We start from the raw sequence: 19750 nt of genomic DNA, 5'->3' as shown, positions 1-19750 counted from the left end.
AACTTCAGTGAACAGTGGGCACTGGGGACGAATCTGGGAATAAGATGGGGACAATGATGGCAGTGATGCCCATAGGAGCAGCAGGCCTTTTCTCAATGTCTTGGCTTCACCCCACTGAGGTATGGGTCAATTTTATTCCATGACTCCTGGAGAGTTCTTTTGTCAGTGTTCCTAACCACTATGAATTACACATTAGAGAAGATGCAGATTGCTCCCTTAGCTCTGGCTCTAATCAGGGACTGCTTTGTAGAGCTCTTTTTCTAGAAAAGCTGCATGGCTATCCATTTAGTAACAGTCTTCCAACTGTTTTTGACTGATCTGGGCTAAATTGAAGAAGGTGCCTGTTGACCCTCAGTGCTTCAGACATAACATGATATTCAATGGATAGATGTGGAAATGAATCAGTTTAGATTTCTGCATGTTTAAAGTTAGAAGAGACCATAAAGACCACCTGTTCTTGCTTTTCCATTTACAGACAAGGATTCTGAGGCCCAAGAAATTACTTTCTCATGGTTGCCCCGTCAGGTCCTGACCTTGTTGGTTCTGGCCCGTGGAAGGCTGCTTCTACTGCTCTCTGGCTTGGACTCGGCCCCCCACTTTCACCTGTATCTCTTCTTCACACTCTGCACCTCAGGTTGGAGCCTGCACGTTGGCAAAAACTCCTCTGTAAGGCCTCACCCTTCCTCTGTCTCTGGTTTCCCTGAAGTACCTCCTCAGTTCTAGGCTTTTCTGCAGATGGTTAGCATATTGAGACTATTTACTTTGGTTTCCTTTGGCTGAGAATGCATGAGTTCCCAAGAAGAGTGTTTCAAAGTAATTCTTTAAAAATTTAATAGTGGACCTACCCTGGTGGCGCAGGCGGTTGAGTGCTGCGCTGTGAAGCTGTCCACAGCCTCTGCAGCACCGGTTCGGCCAGCCAGTGAGGGTCCCACATGGCGCGCAGACCTCTCCTGTCTCGCCCGCTGCTCCCCTCAGCAGTGTACTTCAGTCTGTCTGCCTGTTCTGTTCCCTGCTCTGTCTCTGGTGAATCCTCTCACCCTTCCGCGAATCACACAAGTGAATTTTTCCATCCTTTTGGTATGTTTTCTTTGGCTATTTCCCTCCTAGTTCCCCTCCCTTCTAAGGAATAGGTTGTTTGTTTCATTTATTCAAATCATCATACTTACTCAATTCTGTATCCTGCTCTTTTCCAATTATGCTCTTTCCACTGTAAGTTTATGGCAGGATTGGGAACAAACACTTCTATTAGACCACCATCATTTATTTAGAAAAATATTTTCCTCAACTGTTGGTGGAGAAATCAACACTATGTACACTCAGCACTGGATATGGGGAACAGAGATTAGGACACCCCACATCTGGGGAACAGAGGATAGGTCCTGGACACCCCACATCTTCCCACTGTCTGTGCAGGGGATCTGGGGTTACATTCTCTGATACTGTTTCTGACAGTCTGCGAATCAGGCTATGTAACAGAGAGCCTGTGATCAGAGCCTTTCCTCTTCTCCCACATCAATGTTCAATCCTGTCTTCTGGTTGCTGTGATGGTAACAGTTTGCCCCTAACCACCCTCATGACTGTCATCTCTAGTCTCATTTATGGTAAAGGAGTTGTTTGTAAAACTCAGCAACTGTGAAATCTGCATACTCATAACTCTGAAAGCAGAAATGGTAAGTCTTCCTGTAAGCCTTTGACATGGATCCCCAGTATGAGACTCAGTGTACAGAAAACACTTAATGAATGTTTGGTGAGTGAATGAATGAATAACTTTAATTATGGTTGCAGACTGACCTTCCTTTCTAGCAATTATAAACGCAAAGTCAAAAATGTGATGAAACTATTTTTTATAGCATTTCCTACCACCAGGGAAGAAACAAACTGAATAGGAAATTAAAAGTCAGGAAATCTGAGAATTCTCTCAGGTAAGAATGGTGGCCCCTGGTTTTTGTTGTTGATTTTTTTTTAAAGATATGTTTATTTATTTATACAAGCACTGGGTACAGTGAGAAGCACGGGAGGGTGAGAGAATTCACCAGAGCCAGAGCAGGGAGCAGAACAGACAGACCAATGAAATACACTGCTGAGGGGAGCAGCGGGTGGCAGGAGAGGTCTGCGCGCCATGTGGGACCCTCACCCGGTGGCCGGGGATCGAACCGGCGTTGCAGAGGCTGCAGGCAGCTTCGCAACCCAGCATTCAACCGCTGCGCCACTGGGGAGGCCCTGGCCCCTGGTTTTTCAGACCTCTTTCTTGCTACTCCTCATAGTCTACATGTCCTGCATACGGCAAAATCCTTCTTATTTAAGAATCTTAAATGACTCATTTTTCTTTGTTTCTCTCCTTAATTTTAATAAAAAATGTTTCTTTCCCATAATAGGAGCAGCAAGCTCCACTCTAAGAGAGAGCCCAAGTCTTCATAAACTTCTGTTAACCCCTCAAAATTTTAGTGTCAGGGTAACCTTGCATGAGATATAAAATTACTTCTGGGTGGAAGACTACTTAGCAGTAAAAATGAGTGAGTGATTGATATATACAGCAACATGAATGAATGTCAAAATCATTATGCTGAATGAAAGAAGTCAGATCAAAGATGAGCATATACTATATGATTGCATTTGTATAACATTCTAGAAGATGCAAGCTAATCTGTAGTTACAGAAAGGAGAAAAGTGACTGTCTTATAGATGGGGTGGAAAGAGGTGGAGACCATTATAGGAGGGCTCATTATTGTGATTCTGATCGTGGTTTTAGGTAGTGCTCATTGTTGTGATTCTGATCATGGTTTTAGGTATATATGTATGTCAAAGCTTGACAAACTGCACGTTGTAAAAATGTGACGTATACCTGATATCAATTATATATCAGTAGAGCTATTATTAAAAATTGCTCTAGGAAATGGAGTCTTCTCATTCTATATGTCCTACCTTATTTTTCAGCTCCCCCTAGTAAAGGATGATCACACTCTATTTTGTTTCTCAACAGCAACTGATCTTTTGTTATGGTAGACAGTGAGGTTTGCTTCCTCCAGAAGTAAAGAAAGTATTTTAACTGGGCCATTATGGGAATGTTGGTTAATTCCCAGACCCTCCTGAATGCTGTAGATAAGCTGGTCCTCTTTTCCTATCCACAGCCATCCAGGGGCTGCCCGCATCATGGTTCCAGAGGCAGATCTCTGAATAGACAGTAGTCAGTTGTATAACTAGCACTAGCATGAGCTAGTCTGAGCCAGGACTCACCAACCCCAGTGATAACAATTCTTAGATCTTTGACATGCTTTCAGGATGTTTTTCAAAATACCTATTGGGGGCCTCCCCGGTGGCGCAGCTGTTGAACGCTGGGCTACGAAGCTGCCCGCAGCCTTAGCAGTGCCAGTTTGATCCCTGGCTGGCAGGTGAGGGTCCCACATGGCACGCAGACCTCTCCTGCCATGAGCGCTGCTCCCCTCAGCAGTCTGCCTGTTCTGCTCCCTGTTCTGGCTCTGGTGAATTCTCTCACTCTCCCGTGCTTCTGACTATACCCAGTGCTTGCATAAATAAATAAATTGTTTTTAAAAAGCCAAAAACAAACAAACAAACAAACAAACAAAATACCTATTGGTTCCACACAGGAATACCTGCAATAGTGTTTATTTCTCTCTCATACATTTTCTTTCATTGCTCTCCAAGGTGCTTTAGACTTAGGTAGCTCTAGATCAGCAATAAGAACTGTAGATAGTTCCCCCCTTAGAAAGTCATCATTATGCGATAGTTCCCTAGAACCTAGGGAAAAATTAGGAGTGAGTCCCTGGAATATACAGATGTAGGACATTATTGACCTACATTGACCTTTTCCCCTTTTGCAAGGGTAACATGTACAGTCCCTAAGTGGCTAAATACACAGCAGAGGCTTCCTCTAAGAACAGGGTTATCCAAATCTGTGTTGGCCAGGGACCAAGGTAAGATGTTGAGAACAAGTGTTTAGAAACTTTTATAGCAATGTGCTAGAATAATTTTATGATCATTACAGCTTACAATAAATTTGAGCTTATATTTTGTGTGCTTTTTATTTTAAATTCAGTTTTAGTAATTCATTTTTATTTTATAAAAGTTTTGGTTTAATGTGATTTGGAAATTTTTATAAAAAACAAAACCAAACCCAGCAACAGTGGCCCTTTATTACAGGTCATTTGAGAAGCCAGTCCCACTGCCTCTGAAGGGCAGTTCTGGGTGTCCTCTTTCCTGCAGACGTGATGGATGAGCTATGGGGACAGTGCCCATCTAGTTTGTCTCTAGTTTCTTTTCCTTCTTGACCAAAGAACACACATCCCCCCTGAGGAGAACTGCACCACAAGTAACTGGAGATGAGACCAAATTGGAGAGCACTGCAATTAGGGGGGGACTGGAGGTGGCAGGAGTAACAGCAGACACTTGTGGTTATTGACTCCAACTCCCGGCTTAGTGTCCTTCCCAAAGGGCCTTGGGAGCAGGTGGAGGAGGCAGTTGAGAAATAAGGACTTGAGGGGCACCAGAGCTCACACCTCACAGGTCTGGAATGAAGCTGGAATTGTGAGTGTCACCTAAGAGAGTTGCTCAATTTGAGATGCTCTTGGACACTCTTAGGACCTGAGTGGGGGGGAGGGAGGCTGGCAGTCATTGCCCTGTAATCCATGAGAAATCACTGCCGTGCTGTTTTCCTATGGAGTCTGACCAGAGGAATTGCCTAGAAAAAAGAGAGGAAACATCACAGTGACAGATACGTTTTAATGAAAGAGATGGGATCAGGGTTGAGTATAAGATGGCCTCGTTATCTGTCTTCAGATGGGAGAGCCACAAATCTGGGAGGCCTCAGGAGGGACTTAAGACTGAAATCTTCGCCAGCTTACCTTTGAGCTATCTCTGCTGGTCCCTGCTCTGTTCTGGGACTAGATCATGGTATGAGGTGAAATGCAGGCTCCAGGCATCGTGGAACAGCCTGCCCTGCTCACCTTTGGAGTTGCCACCTGCCAACACCCTCAAGGCCCCATTCCCAGCCAGGTTGTAGGCAGGATGACACCCTCCTCTTGCTGCCTCTCACACACGACTCACCATTACTGACATTGATGTATTCATTGGCTGAGAGGAGAAAATCAAGTTGGGTGGGTTCAGGTTCTTTTATATGAGAAAAGTCTTTGTGTCTTTTTTTTCGGGAAAGAAAGGAAACACGTAGTTCTCGCTTTTTTGTTGTTGTTGTTAAATTAGAGGGTGCCGTCTACCTTGTAAATTCTCAAATACATATCTTGGCTTTGATTTGGTGATGACGCATGTGTGTCTGAGTGTATCTACCCTCTGGTGTTATTTCTAGTCTGAAGTGTTCGGGCTTCATGAGGGGCTGAGATTAGACCTTGGGTCTTAAGTTGCTGAGCTCTACACCAGGAGGGGCTGCCTGCACTGTGGTGTGTTATAGTAGAGCAGACGCTGAGTCGACAATTCAACTGCCTTTGCTCTTGTGCCATACCCAAGCTAGTTACAATGTGGTCATAGTTAACACTCTTATGGGGATGCAATGCAGCACCTGCACTGAATTTCAAGCAGTGTTAAAGAGAGTGACCAAGGAGGGCAAGAGTAACATGAAAGCTGTTCCCAGCTAATGCTTTGGAAACTTAGAAAGTCTACCTGCCCTCTTCTGAAGACGAAGTAACTGACTCCCCTGGCCAGGGACGCCAGGTGTGCTTATGGGTCTTGACCTCCAGTTTTCCTGACATGAATACCCAGGGATGGTCTGGAATGAAATTCAACCCATAGTCAATGCCCCCCAACATTTATGGTTTGGTTGCTGACAAGACTGGCTGAGTGTGAAACAATGTTAGTGAGCACTGCTTTGCTGCAAAGATTATCATAGAGGTCTTTCAAGAAAGAGGGTTCTGAAATGGTTCCAGGAAGAGTTGAGCACTGAGTCCTTCCCTCCTCTGCAGTCAGATGAGGTTTGAATCTTGGATTTGCCAGTACTTACCTGGGCAAGTATATAAAATCTCTGGGCCTCAGCACCCTAATCTGCAAGATGGGGAAAATAACAACCATGTTCAAGGTTTGTTTGTGTTAAGTGGTAGCTGAGTAAGTGCTGGGCAATCCCACCCTTCATTTCTGTGACTACAAGGAGTTCCTTCCTGGGTGAATTTTGGGAAGTGCTCACCAATTTGGACATAACACTTAGATCTGCAAGGCCTCTCCCTGTGGGGAAGAGGCAGTGATATAAAGCGTGAGTCAGTAGATGCTTTTCATCACTGTGCACCCAATGCTTTGTCCAAATCTTCACTTGGGTAAAAATATCAGTGTTCTAAATGTTAATATTGAGTATTGCATAGTCAGCTTCCCTTCCTAGCTTCTCCTAATTTGTAAACATTTCCCAATTTTATTATACATAAGATAGGATGTTATCAAATAGTAGCTCTGTGCTTGCTTGCTGTTCATTCTGGAAAAACAGGCCTAGGAATCTGATGTCTTTTGAAAATTGCAATCAGTAAGAAACTGATGATGAATAGAGATGAAGTATAGCATAATAGTTAAAGCATGGACTCTGAATCCTAACTACCTAGACTTGCTAACTGCCTCTGCCACTTTTCTAGCTATGTGACGTTGGATAAATTATTTAAGCAGGTGGTTGCTTAGTTTACTCACCTGTTGCATGGTAAAATAATTGTACTTATTTCATAGGCTTGCTGTGATAAGTAAATGAATGAAAATATATGGAAAGCACTTAGAGCAATAAGTGGTTGGTAGAAATAATGCCTATGTACTGACCATAACTAATATTATTATGTCCTACTGAAATGGGGAAGGTTATAGGCCTAGGATTCTCTGCCCTAAAGAAGAGAGCTAGCATTTGTGGGGCCTGGCAAGAGTGGGTGGCACAGAAAAGAATAGGCTTAACAAGGTATGAGCCCGACTGCCAAATCCTAATGAGATGGCCTGGTTTCCACATTGACATTGAAATTGCCACAAGAGAGCCCCTTTAATTTAACCATCTCCATTCTAGACTCTGAGATTCTTGGACATAACCTCTCTGCCAGCCTGGCCCAAGACTTGTTTTGGTGAGAATGACATGCTAACACAGGCCTGAGTTAATAATAGGCCCTTTGTTCTGTCTCCTGGACCTCTGGGTGCCACTGTTCGGACATGTCCAGCTTGGCAGGCAGCTGGCATCTTAAGGATCCAGGTTGTTATCAGATGGCCACTCACTGAACAGAGTCCCTCCCGGCCTGTGGTGTGTGCTGCTGCGCACGTAGGCCTGCATACCTCATATCTGTCCTGGCAATTACACCCCAACCACCTCGCTCCATTCCAAGGCAGCCAGGGCCAGCTGGGACACAGTGCTTGGGGAGAGATCCAGGTATTTTTTTCTCCTTTTGGATTCCATAGGTATTTTCTTCTATACTTGGGCTCAGATTGCAATACCCAGCATGGGAAAGCAAATCCAAAAGGCAGGAATTGAGATGCATCTGCTCATGGTGTTGCCTTTCACTGTTCTGAAATGAAGCCAGAAGGCACTGCCTCTGCCCCCCAGGACAGAAAATCTGGAAACAGCATGTCCTTCCCCTCTGTCCTGCAATGTATTGCATGTACCTACACACTAGAGGCATTCTGTTTGGTCTGATGTTCAGGTATATGTTTAAATACTAGTGTGGGATTCAGAGTCTGAGTGTGTAAAGTGCATGTCTGGACCCGGTCTATTGGCCAGGCCCCAGGGTTTTCAGCCCACCCAGCTGGTCCCCAAAGCTGGCCTCTTGCATCAGAAGTGATCCCACGTAGTTCTCATGACAGACGGGTTATGACAACTCACCATTGGGAAATCTCCCTGCTTATGGCTCTTATCTTGGCGAAGAGAACTATGTTCAAAAAGTAACAGTTGGTCCCACTTAGTGAATATGTGCTGTGCTCCAAGGCATTGCTCAGGGTGCTTTACATGGTGATTCCCACAGCATCCCCACCAGCACTCCACTGGATGTAGAGAGACCAGCAATGCTTTACACAAGAGGATGCTGAGGTGTGATGTTGGGTAACTTGCACAAGGCCACCCAAGGAGGAGGTGGTAAGGCCATATCTGATCCGTGGCACACTCCTACCCATCACGATGCCCACTGCTGTGGTGTCTCTCTGCGGGCGTCTCTCCAGGAATTAGACCAGTGCCTGAGAATGACCATCCTTATTGTTACCGTCAGTCTTATCAGCCGGCAGAGTCCAGAGCTGCTATTTGGTTGACACTTTTGGTTGATCTACTACATCTTTGATTGTAGGGACAACAACCCAAACTTGAATTACTTCCTCATTGCTTTACTCTTTCGATTCAACAACTATTTAGGGAGCATTTTCTTGGTGCCAGCATTATACTAGATCCAGAAAAGAGGGCCATGGCAGTGCACTTGTTTTCAAAGAACTTACACTCTTGCCAAATTCCAAAGGTGGCCCACAGCCCTCTGGATGGCCCCTGCCTTCATTCTCATTGTGTCAATTCCTTGCTCCGTGGTCTGTTGTTTGCTGAGCTCCCTGTTGCCTCAGAGCCTTTACAACTTCTCTTCCATCAGCTTGAAATATCCAATGCCCTTGCCTGTTTTACTCTTTCTCATTCTTCAGGTCTCAGTTTACAATTTCTCTTCTTCAGGGAATTCTCTCTCAGATTAGGTCAGGTTCCCCTATTAGTCCCCATTATAGTTCCCTTTGCTTTTAATTTTTGTAGTTATTTGATTAATCCGCCAGCTCCTTATGGGCATCAGTGATGCTTTTGTTGCTCACCATTGTATTCCCAGCACGAGAGGTGCTAGCTAAGCACTCTTAAGGGAATGGAGATTACTAATTATAAATTATTTATTAAAGCAAAGCCAGTCCTCTGAGAAATAGGCATCAAGACAGGATTATACATGCCAGGATTTTTTTTTAGGGGGAAGGCATAGGACAAAAAAAATAAATGGGGAGGGAAGAGGGAAGGTCATCAGACTGTTGCAGGTATCCTAGAGTGAAGGGAGGAAAGGAAGGCCTGAGAGCTCCATTCTGTGCATTCTGATATAGACTGGGGCTAAGCTGGGCAAGGTCACTGCACTAGCCAAAGCTGACATCAGAGGAGTGCTGCCTTCAGTCCCCTGGGAGAAGCCCCGCCTATCCCTGCCTCACTCACTCATTGGCTGGCAGAACCTTGGCAGCTGCCTGGTAGATTCCCTGGGAGGCTGCCAGGGCTCCTGGATAAGCTCTTTAGAGGTGGGCATCTGGGGAGCTTGTTCTCCTGGCTGCCAGGTGGGAGTTTGGAAGTGATATGACTTCTGATTAATAGGGAAGAGGAAAATGTCCAAAGGTCTGCCTCCCGCAAAAGAGCAGGAAATTTACATTTTGAGGTTCAGCAAATATTTTACACATACTGTTCTTGGACACCATGGTGGATATAGTAGGACTGACTTAGCAGTCCTCAAAAAAAAAAAAAAAAAAAAAAAAAAAAACTTATTAGCTAGTTAAGAGACAAAGTAAATTCAAGTGCATGCTTCTAAAATGAAGATAACTCCACCATGTGTGACATCTGGATCCAGAGACCTCCTGCATTCCGTAGGTGCTCACCAAACGAGATTTGAATTTGAGTTTTAGAAAATAGTGATTTGTTGTCCTCCCACTTTCTCAGCTTTTCTAGTTACTTCAGTAGGACTGATAATAAGTTTTTGAAGAAACTTTTGGCCACAGAAGTGTGTTTTATTTGTAATTACTCTCATCAGCAGTCCCCTGAGGCTTTTCCTTTTAAGATCATTTCAAGTAAAAGAACCAACCGCAGTTTAAATATGTCATCAACACAAGAAGGGGAGATTTGGTATCAAGTTACCAAGTGGAGCGCTCTCTGCGGGAAGGTTCCAGGGTTTGTGGTTGCCCAGTGAACTCACTGTGGAGTCACTTTCTGAACTTCTAACCACAAGGCGGTGTTCAATTTGTCCTGTCTTGGCACAGTCTTTGGGACAGGCCTTGCCAGGGTTCTTTGCACAAGTGAAGGCAAATGTAGGCTGTTCTTTGCACAGGTGTAGGCTCATGAGGACACTGAAGATTGGGAGTGGGGTGAGCCCTATTACCTCACTGCCAGCATAAAGGCAGCAGTCTGCTCTTGGTCTTCTCCTGCCCCTTCCCACAGCCTTATTATATGCTGTTCTAGAATACGTGTTCCCGCTTCAGTGTTGCCTCCTGATTTCACCTATTAAGATGACCTGTTTTCTCTAGGAATTGGTTTTAATTCACTATTATTTTCTGGGCAACAAACTAATAGATGCAGATATTGTGCTTCAGTATTGTAATATATCAAATGAGGGGATAGACTGGCAAAAGCATAAGATGTACACTTGAATGGATAGTGTGCTAAAAATTAGGTGATATACTTTTTTTAAAAGATTTATTTATTTATACAAGAACCAGGGTACAGGTCAGATGTGCGGGAGGGTGAGAGAATTCACTAGAAACAGAGCAGGATACAGAACAGGCAGACTGACGAAATACACTGCTGAGGGGAGCAGTGGGTGAGACAGCAGAGGTCTGCTTCACCCTGTGGGATTCTCACCCGCCAGCTGGGATTGAATCTGCCCTGCAGAGGCTGCAGACAGCTTCACATTGTGGCGCTCAACCACCTGCGCCACCAGGGAGGCCCTGCTTATACTTTTAAAATATAATTTAAAAATTATATACTTAAGATTTTACTTATACAGTGGAATATCATGGGAATGGAGAAGAAACAGGTTCTTCAGGTGAGGAGGCAAGGCAGTGTTTGATCTGGACTCAGTGTTAATTATCAGAGAAAAAGGTGAAGGAGATTCCTACTGAGAAAGCAGTAGGAGCACCTGCGGAGCATCTGCCATGTTCTAGGGAAGAAGAACTTCATAATGGCTGGAAGATAAGTAGGTCTAAGGACAGATGAGAAAAGTGGGGTGCTGGATAAACCATGGCAGACCTGGAAAACTTGTTTAGAAACATCATTCAAGAAGAGTCATTGATGTTTAATAAGCAGGGGATAAAATTTGATCTATTTAAGAAACAGTCTAGATGCAGGACAGAAATGAGGCAGAGTGACCAGTAGCCAGCACAGTGCCATAATTTAGGTGAGAGAAAAAAACATTTTTGTAGAAATGAAAATGAGGGGCTGATCCGAGAGAGAGAATGGATGTGGGCATGGAAAAGTGAGGGTGTTGAAGGTAACTTAAGGTTCCCACTCCATGCATACTGGAGGGTAGAAAGAGGATGCTCCTGGGAAGGGGAACCCAGGAGGAAGATTTTCTAGGCTGGGACTGGGAAGCTTTTAGATTACATTGTATTTGAGGATGCTTATAGGATGTGCATCTGACCAGGGATAGGAAATTTGGATCTGGAGTCCAGGAATCTGATGAAAATTTGGGAGTTGTCATTCTAGGGGCAATAACCAAAATGGCAAATTAGTTAGCTTCCTCAATCACTTAAGAAGGCCTGGGTTTCTGGTTGCATGAGTGAGGGCAGGTGGTTGGGGTAGGGGGTGGTCTGGTGCCAGGATGGCTAGTCCTGATCCCCACAACATAGACCTTGGATCTTTGAGATTCCAGGAAAAAAGTACATTATTTCTTAGTTCTATCTTTCTTCACTTAGCACAGTCCTCTTTGCCATCAGTTGTCCAGCTTCTAATTCTGCAAACAACAGCTGGAAAGGGCGAGTAAGGGCCAACTCAGCAGCTGTGTGTTGGGAATCAAGAAGGCGTCCAGGTCCAGGATGAAGATACTGTCTGACCACAGTTGCTGCCAAGATAAAAGGGAGGGGGGTAGGCAGGAAGGAGGGAGAGACTCATAGGGGGTGGGAAAAAGTTGCTGACCAACTTGACTTCAGTGTGGTAAATTAAATATTCTTTAAAAACAATTTTAATTTTCTATCAATGAGATTTCACTTCATATTTTATTCTAAATCCCGGCGATTAGAAAATCAGACCCTCTGATTGGGAGTGCCCATCTTTGCACACAATCCTTGGCTTGACAGCACACTGACAGCAGTGTGTGCTGGGGCTCCAGACCTGGCTGGAAGCTACCTCTGGGCATGTGCCTTGAGGAGAAGCACAGAGATCTAGGAATATGTAAGGGGTTGAAAGTTCAAGAAAAGACTATTGTCCCCCAATCTCAGTTGACAAGAGGCCTCTTTCTGGAAAGTGATTAGGGATTTTTTTTTTAAAATTTATTTATCTATGCATACAAGAGCCGGGGCACAGGCCTGAGATGCGGGGCATGAGAGGACCCACCAGAGACACAGCGGGGAACAGAACAGGCAGACTGACCGAAATACACTGCTGAGGGGAGCAGCGAGTGAGACAGGAGTGGTCTGCTGGGCCATGTGGGCTGCTCCCTGGCCAGCCGGGGATTGAGCTCGTGCTGCAGAGGCTGTGGACTGCCTCATAGTGCGGTGCTTAACCCCTTGCACCACTAGGGAGGCCCAGATATTTTTTTTTGTGTGTGTGTGTGTGTGCGCGTGTGGTTTTGTTCCTGGGCAAATATAAGTCTGAACTGAGTAAAGTGAGTAACTGTTTCTCATCATAATTTGGATTACCTCTCACACTAGCCAAGTGCATATTTGTCTGAGGAGGCCAATCCTCAGGCCTCAGAGAGGCTTAACAGACCTCCCCGAAAAGCCAGGAAACTTCCTGCTAGTGGGCTCATTCCAAGTTGGAAGGTGATGACTACAGCCTCTTCCTGATGGGAAAGGGTGAGAAGAAACTGTGCCCCAGTGTCTGGGCTTCTTCAATCTGGACTGTCCTCTGGTCACGATGGATCCTCAAAAGAGTGATGCCCCACTACCCCTCTCTCAGATAAATTTGGAAATTTCAGGAGACTTTTGGTTGTACCGTGGAGGGAAGGGAGAAGTACTACTGGCTTCTAGTGGGTAGAGTTCAGTGATATTACTGAACATACCACACTGACAGCCCCCCATGAAGAATTATCTGAGCTGAAATGCCAATTGTTCCCTGCAGCACAGTCAACTCTAAGTGAAACCGTTCTTTCACTAAATGGTGTTTCTTCCCAAGTAGAGAGTTGACAGATCTTTCATAGGTGGGTAGAGGCTGGTGAGCCATCACTCCAGGAGAGCTGGGGGAAGAGAAGAGGGTAGGCCATATGTAGCCTTTGCCAATTTCCTGGTATCAACACTCTCACCATTGCATTTGATACCAAACTACCAAGGTGATGTCTTTAACATGGAGTTGGGAAGATTTACAAAGAGTAAGCTCCCAGCAGCCATGATAAGCCAGCTCTAGAATTTACCTGGGGCCCACTGATTTTCAAATCTTGGATAGAACAAGCAAACAAGAACACTTTCCCACAAATGAGTGTGGTTTTCAGTGGCATGCCAAGACTTATTGGAGCCTAAGGTAAAAGCATAAATCAGTAATACTAATTCTGCCTTTATTTAAAATTGGGAAATTGTGTTCATGGATTTTTTGCATTAATTTTGATTTTTAAAATTATTGCATTAAATAGTATTTATTTTACCTTTATTTCCTCCTCCATTTTAGTTGTCTCTTCCTTGTCTTCTCCCTTTTTACCTTTTTGTCATTAATTGCAAAATGGTTAAGCCCTTAGAGTCAGACTGTACAGGTTCCAATTAGCAAATTGCTCTTGCTTACTAACCATATGACGTCAGGCAGGTAAGTGCCTGACATAAAAGTGCTTGCTATTTTATATATGTATGTGTAATATTTTTTGCATATATATATACATATGAACACAGTGAGTGTCTACTTTGTTTCAACACATTGCTAATCTTGTTGCATATCTCACTTAATCTGCACACTTGTGCATGTACACACAGAACATGAGATTTCTGGATGAGGAAACTGAGGCCTAAAGAGGCTAAGTAATATGCCCAAAGGCACAGCCAGTGGTGGGGCTGGGATACATACTCAAGTCTGTGTGATTCTGGAAGTTGCCTTCTTGAACCTCACGTTGGGGGCCAAGCCGATGCATAGCTCCCTGATTGGCAGTGTGGTGGGTCTGCTATTGGGGCACCTATCATTGTGAGGGTCTCTGGGCACCACTGGTGGACTCCTATGTGTCACTCCCAGGCACAGTGCAGAACCTGTGTTCCCAGTCAGACAATTGCCAACCATCACAGGGCAAAGCTGAAAAGTCTAGATTTCATTAGGGGGAATTTTAAGCTTCCTGAAGAGAGTTATTAAGGAAAGATGGATTCTGTGTCTGCAACATCTTGTTAAAAGTGGAATGGTGAGAAGTGGCGACGTGCTGGGAGATCCACAGTTGATCAAATATTCTTCCACTAAATTAAACTTCTCACTTAGAAAATTCCTATTTGTCGTTAACTGCTGTATGTGCAACTCCAGAGGCCCCATTCATCGACTGCAGTGTGACTGGCGCTGTGGAGCTGGGTGACAGCTGACTCTGCCTCTTGAAGCCTCATCAGGCTCTTTTCAGTACAAAGCAAAGGCGGTGCCAGTCCAGCTCTCTCTGAGGCCAACCCTGATGACAGCTGCTTTTCTTTTAAGGAATCCTCAGCAGACCTGGAGGGCAACTATGAGAAGCACACTCTGGCTGTGGCACACACCATGGGGTCTGCTGTTCAGGACAGATGGTGTGACAAATGCTGTTCCACAAGTGTCCTCCATTAGCTCTGCCTGTTATGCTCCTTCATGGCATCCCGTACTTTTCCAGAAAGCACGTATCACAGCTCTGTAATAATGCAACTATTTGACTGATTGTTTACCACTTGTCTGCTCTCCAGACTGTAGCTTCAAGAGGTCAGGGCCTGAGTTTACTTTGTTCATTGCTGTGTCTCTAGCACAAAGCCTTGCCCTCACTAAGTGGTGTCTTAGTAGATGCAATGAATGAAAGAAAAACAATGAGTGCATACCTGTATTCAGAAGACCAAAAATCAAGGCTAGACAGGCTTCAGAGTCCCCCTTCCTTTCCTAAAAAGTTGAAGGCAGAAATTCTAGTAGGATGACCAAAGCAGGGTAGGAATAACATCAGATCATGCTTTCCTAGAAAGGAAACCTTAAATCTTATAGATCTCTTTGATGGAGTAAAAAACTGCTTTCCAAAATACTCTATTCATCATGTAGGATGACAAGCTATTTTATAGCTTGAGACTGTCAAGGGTGATGTGAAGTTGTGGGCCTCAGGGGGCTCTTGTGGCCCTGACAGACTGGCCCTGACAGTCTGACAGCTCCTGCTCTCAGACCACCTTGAAATGGCAGGAAGTGCCCCGCTGGCCAGGCCGAGCGCTGGGACTGGACTCTGGCATGGAACTCCTAGTCGGAAGCCACAGGGAGTAGAGAGACAACAGCAACTCCCGGTTTTCTCCAAGCTCTTACTGTTTTGATTCAATGCTCTAGGCAGACAAGAAGCCACAGAGAGGTAGCACATGCTAAGCAAAATTTAATTTAAAACTTCACCTCTTAGATTGTCCATACTCATTAGGAAAATTGTCATGGGCTTACAGTTACAGTTCGAGTGTGTCAAGCAAGTTTCATTTTATTTTGAAAGTAGCCAGCTTTTAAGAACCAATGGACCCTATTCTGAAATACTATAAGAAAGAAAATATCAAAATCAACAAACAACTATGAACCAGAGACACTCCAAGGGGGGTGTGGGGGTGGGGAAAGGAGGGATTGGGGTCAAAATAAGGGGGTTGTAATTGTATGGGGAATATAAAAATAAAATCTAAATAAATAAAAAAAGAACCAATGCACCCTATTCTGAAATGAACCCTTCTTTATGGGAGAGTACCACTCCTCAGGATGACAAAATGAACTAAGAGATAAGAAAGGGTGACTTTGCTGCGAGGCCACTGCCAGTCAGGGTAAGCATGATTCAGAGAGGATAGGTTAGTTAAAGGAGGCAGCAACTTCACAAATGGAAAGGGAATCTCATTTCATTAAGGATGTACAGGAAACTTCCTGTCATCCTGAGGGCTTACGGTATGCAGATGACAGGTAGGGCCCCACCCCTGCTGTAAGCGCAGGGTTATGTGAAGGATTCCACTGCCTGGCCACCATTAAAACCTTTCTCTGCATGCGCTTACCTGTGAATGTGTGTATGTTTAGTTTAAGGGTTTCAAAGGATATGTTGGTAGTAGTTTAGAGAGTAAAGCATATAATTGCTGTGTTTCTACGTGGAGCTGTTAGGAGGAAAATACATAAGAAGAGATGATTATGTTTGAAAAGTGCTTTGAGATCCTCTGATGAAAGGTAATTAAAAGCAAGAGACGTGGTTCCGGCATGTGTGCTAACAATGTGTGATTACATGTTAGAGTGGGGCTAGACTCTTTCAAGTACATTCCTCTTCTACGTCTCCGAACAGGAAACTCTATGCTGGGGAGTGAGGGCGTGGGGATGGGAGAAGGGTTAGAAGGAAGAGATGATGTCGGAGCAAAGCTTGTGGTGTTTCACATGAACCAGGAGGAAGAGTGCCTGGAACCCCAGGTCTGTGCAGAAGTTGCACATCTGAGCTCTGCTGACTGTTAGGGCAGTCTGTTTGTTCAGCCTTTACCAAAGGAGTCCATGACTACCGTAGCATCACAGTGGAAACCACCTTCAGTTTTGCAAGAGATCTGCAGAATTGTTTGTTGTTGTGTTAATATTTGTTTAAGAGTCATTGATCACTAAAACCTTTGTTATTCTCTGCATTTATGGAGAAGTTTTACTTAGAGAGCTCCACATCTCTTCCTCAGCAGTCTTATTTTGAGAGGAGGAGCCCTCTCTAATATCCAGTTTGTAGCAGCTAGGCGCAGGCTGCCTCCCAGGCCTGCAGCTGTTCTGGGGGCAGTGGTATGTGGTGCTTGGGCCTCTGATTCCAGAGCTAGCTGAATTCTGGATCTGTTGCTACTAAACACAGGACATTGGGCAAGTTATTCAACCCCTGGGAGTCAGAATTTCCTCATTGTTGAAATAGCATAGGAAGGGTATCTTCCTCTGGGTTACTGTGTGAGCATTAAAGAGTAATTAAGTATAATACTTTCATGGGACCTGCTACATAGGAAACATCAAATAAGCATTTGCTTCTACTGCTACTGCTATTTCCTAAGAAACTATGGGCTGACTTAGAGCAAATACTATGATTATTATTGCCACCATAATTAATTATTAAAATTATAATTTTAATAATTATTAAAATTATTCTGAAGAAACCAAGAAGGATTTAAAAAATTATGTTTGGCAATCTCCCACTTCTGTTCTCAGCTAATCCCTTTTTCTTTTGCTCTAAATTTCTGATGCATTACTCTGGCATAAAATCTTAGTTATGTGTTGAACATGTCCCCTATGAGTGAAAGTTATTTAAGGTACAGATACCTACAAGGATCATCTCACACTTTCAAAGGAGACTGGAAGCTTTACATTTATAAGAAAAACAAAGTAATAAAAAAATCCCATAGGTTTTAGAACTTTGAATTTGGACTTCAAGGAGCCATCTAGTTCCAATTTAGAACAGGCAAATGATTCCCCTTGGAGACGGGCGTAGCTGGTTGGTGGCAGAATAGGCCTGGAGCCTTGGGTAACTTAGAAGAAAAATGTGAACATGAGGAAGAAGCTGTGACTCCTTGTAAAGCTGCTTCGACTGGACGGCTCTGTGGACTGTATTGTCAGTCTCCCGTGTGTTATAAGATCACCTGTGAAATTTTTGGGGGGTGTGTTGCTAAGGATGTCATCCTGATTCTCTTTGTGAAGACACTTGAGGGACCAGATTTCCCCACTGTAAGTACCAGGTCATTGGTGCTGCTGCTTCTTCTTTTTAAAGATTTATTTATTTATGCATATGAGAATGGGGGCGCAGGCCAGAAGTAGGGGGTGATGAAAGGATTCACCAGAGACAGAGTGGAGAGCAGAACAGGCAGACTGACTGAAATACACTGCTGAGGGGAGCAGCAGGTGAGTCCCAGAGAGGTCTGCTGTGCCATGTGGGTCACCTCCCTGCCCTGGGATTGAACTCATGCTGCAGTGGCTGGTGATAGCTTGATAGTACTGAGACATAACCCCTTGTGCCACCAGGGAGGCCCCCACTGGTGCTTCTTGAACAAACTGTTTTGTTTTCATCTGATAAACACCATGAACTTTTAATGTGATAATTGATCATGTGATTGATGGATTTTGTATTAGCTATCAGAAAGTAGAAGAACAAATTTACATTCTATCCAGAGATAGAATAAAAGTCACAGTAGGTACTGTAAATTACAGATGTTCATGAAGGCTGAAACCTTTGTAGCCAGTTTTCCTAAACTGTTCTGTTTTCTACTACAAAACAATAGGATTCTCTGACACAATGAGTATTTCTTGGGGGAAAAAGAAGTTTTAGGTCCTTTATGTCACATACTTTATCTCCTTCTAGAATATTCAGGATGATATTTTCTTTTTTTTTTTTTTTTTGTAATCTTTTTTTTAAATTTTTTTTATTAGATAATAAATTTTATTGTTATATTCCCCATACAATTGCAGCGCCCCCATTCTGACCCCAATCCCTCCCCTCCCGCCCCTGCCCCCCTAAAAGTGTCTCTGGTTCATAGTTTTTTGTTGATTTTGATTTTCACTTTCTTATAGTTACTCATTTTCCTGGTCCCTTATTTAAGTTTTCTAGATTCCTGCTATGAGTGAGACCATCCGGTATTTTTCTTTTTCTTTTTGGCTTATTTCGCTGAGCATGATCCCTTCCAGCGCCATCCATGTTGCTGCAAATTGCATGTGTTTATCTTTTTTGAATGCTGAGTAATATTCCATGGTATATATGAACCACATCTTCTTGATCCAGTCATCTATTTTTGGGCATGTGGGTTGTTTCCAAAGCTTAGCTATTGTAAACAGTGCTGCTATAAACATAGGGGTGCAGGTGTTCTTTGGAATTGATGATTCTGTGTCCTTTGGGTAAATACCTAGGAGTGGAATTGCTGGATCATATGGAAGCTCTATGTTTAGTAGGTCCAGAAATCTCCACACAGCTTTCCACAGTGGTTGGACCAGTTTGCACTCCCACCAACAGTGCAGAAGAGTTCCTTTTTCTCCACACCCTCGCCAACATTTGTTGTTGCTAGTTTTTTTAATATGTGCCATTCTCACTGGTGTAAGATGGTATCTCATGGTAGTTTTGATTTGCATTTCCCTGATTACAAGTGATGTTGAACATTTTTTCATATGCCTGTTGGCCATTTGCATTTCCTCTTCAGAGAAGTTTCTTTTTAGCTCTTCTGCCCATTTTTTGACTGGATTATTTTCTTTGTTGTTGTTGAGTCTCATCAGCTCTTTGCAGATTTTTGTGATCAGTCCTTTATCATTAGTGTTGGGTGCAAAAATGTTCTCCCAGTTGGTGGGGTTTCTCTTTGTTTTTGTTATTGTCTCTTTTGCTGTGCAGAAGCTCTTTAATTTGATGTAGTCCCAGCTGTTTATCTTTGCCTTCACTATCACTGCTTTGGGTGATGTGTCTGTAAAGATGTCTTTGATGTGCAAATCACGTAGTGTTTCGCCTATATTTCCTTCTATATATTTTATGGTTTCAGGTCTTATGTCTAATTCTTTAATCCATTTTGAGTTGATTTTTGTGTATGGTGTGAGGTAGTGGTCAAGCTTCATTCTTTTGCATGTAGCGACCCAGTTTTCCCAGCACCATTTATTGAACAAACTTTCTTTGCTCCAATGCATAGTCTTTGCTCCTTTGTCAAAGATTAGTTGACCATAAATCTGTGGGTTTATTTCTGGATTTTCTATTCGATTCCATTGGTCTGTATGTCTGTTCTTGTTCCAATACCATGCAGTTTTGATGATTATGGCTTTGTAGTATAG

At 43.7% G+C, this 19750-nt stretch overlaps 1 protein-coding gene across 6 annotated transcripts in view; it reads left to right on the top strand.

Moving 5' to 3' along the window:
• Positions 1 to 19750, top strand: part of EGLN3 (egl-9 family hypoxia inducible factor 3) — a 356054-nt gene that overhangs the window by 260161 nt on the left and 76143 nt on the right. For 2 of the 6 annotated variants that reach the window (XM_054689814.1, XM_054689813.1), the window contains exon 1: positions 7155 to 7342. The exons of 3 other annotated variants lie outside the window; for them this stretch is intronic. The gene's annotated coding sequence lies outside the window, so the exon portion shown is untranslated. Of the gene's footprint in view, positions 1 to 7154; positions 7343 to 17477; positions 17678 to 19750 lie in introns of those variants that run through there. One more of the 6 variants, XM_054689811.1, reaches the window with a different exon arrangement.

Source organism: Talpa occidentalis, unplaced genomic scaffold, assembly GCF_014898055.3.
Source record: "Talpa occidentalis isolate TD23 unplaced genomic scaffold, MPIMG_talOcc4v2.1 talOcc4.11, whole genome shotgun sequence".
Classification (NCBI taxonomy): domain Eukaryota; kingdom Metazoa; phylum Chordata; class Mammalia; order Eulipotyphla; family Talpidae; genus Talpa; species Talpa occidentalis.
Note: the sequence above shows the minus strand (reverse complement) of the source record. Positions and strands in the feature narration are given on the sequence as shown.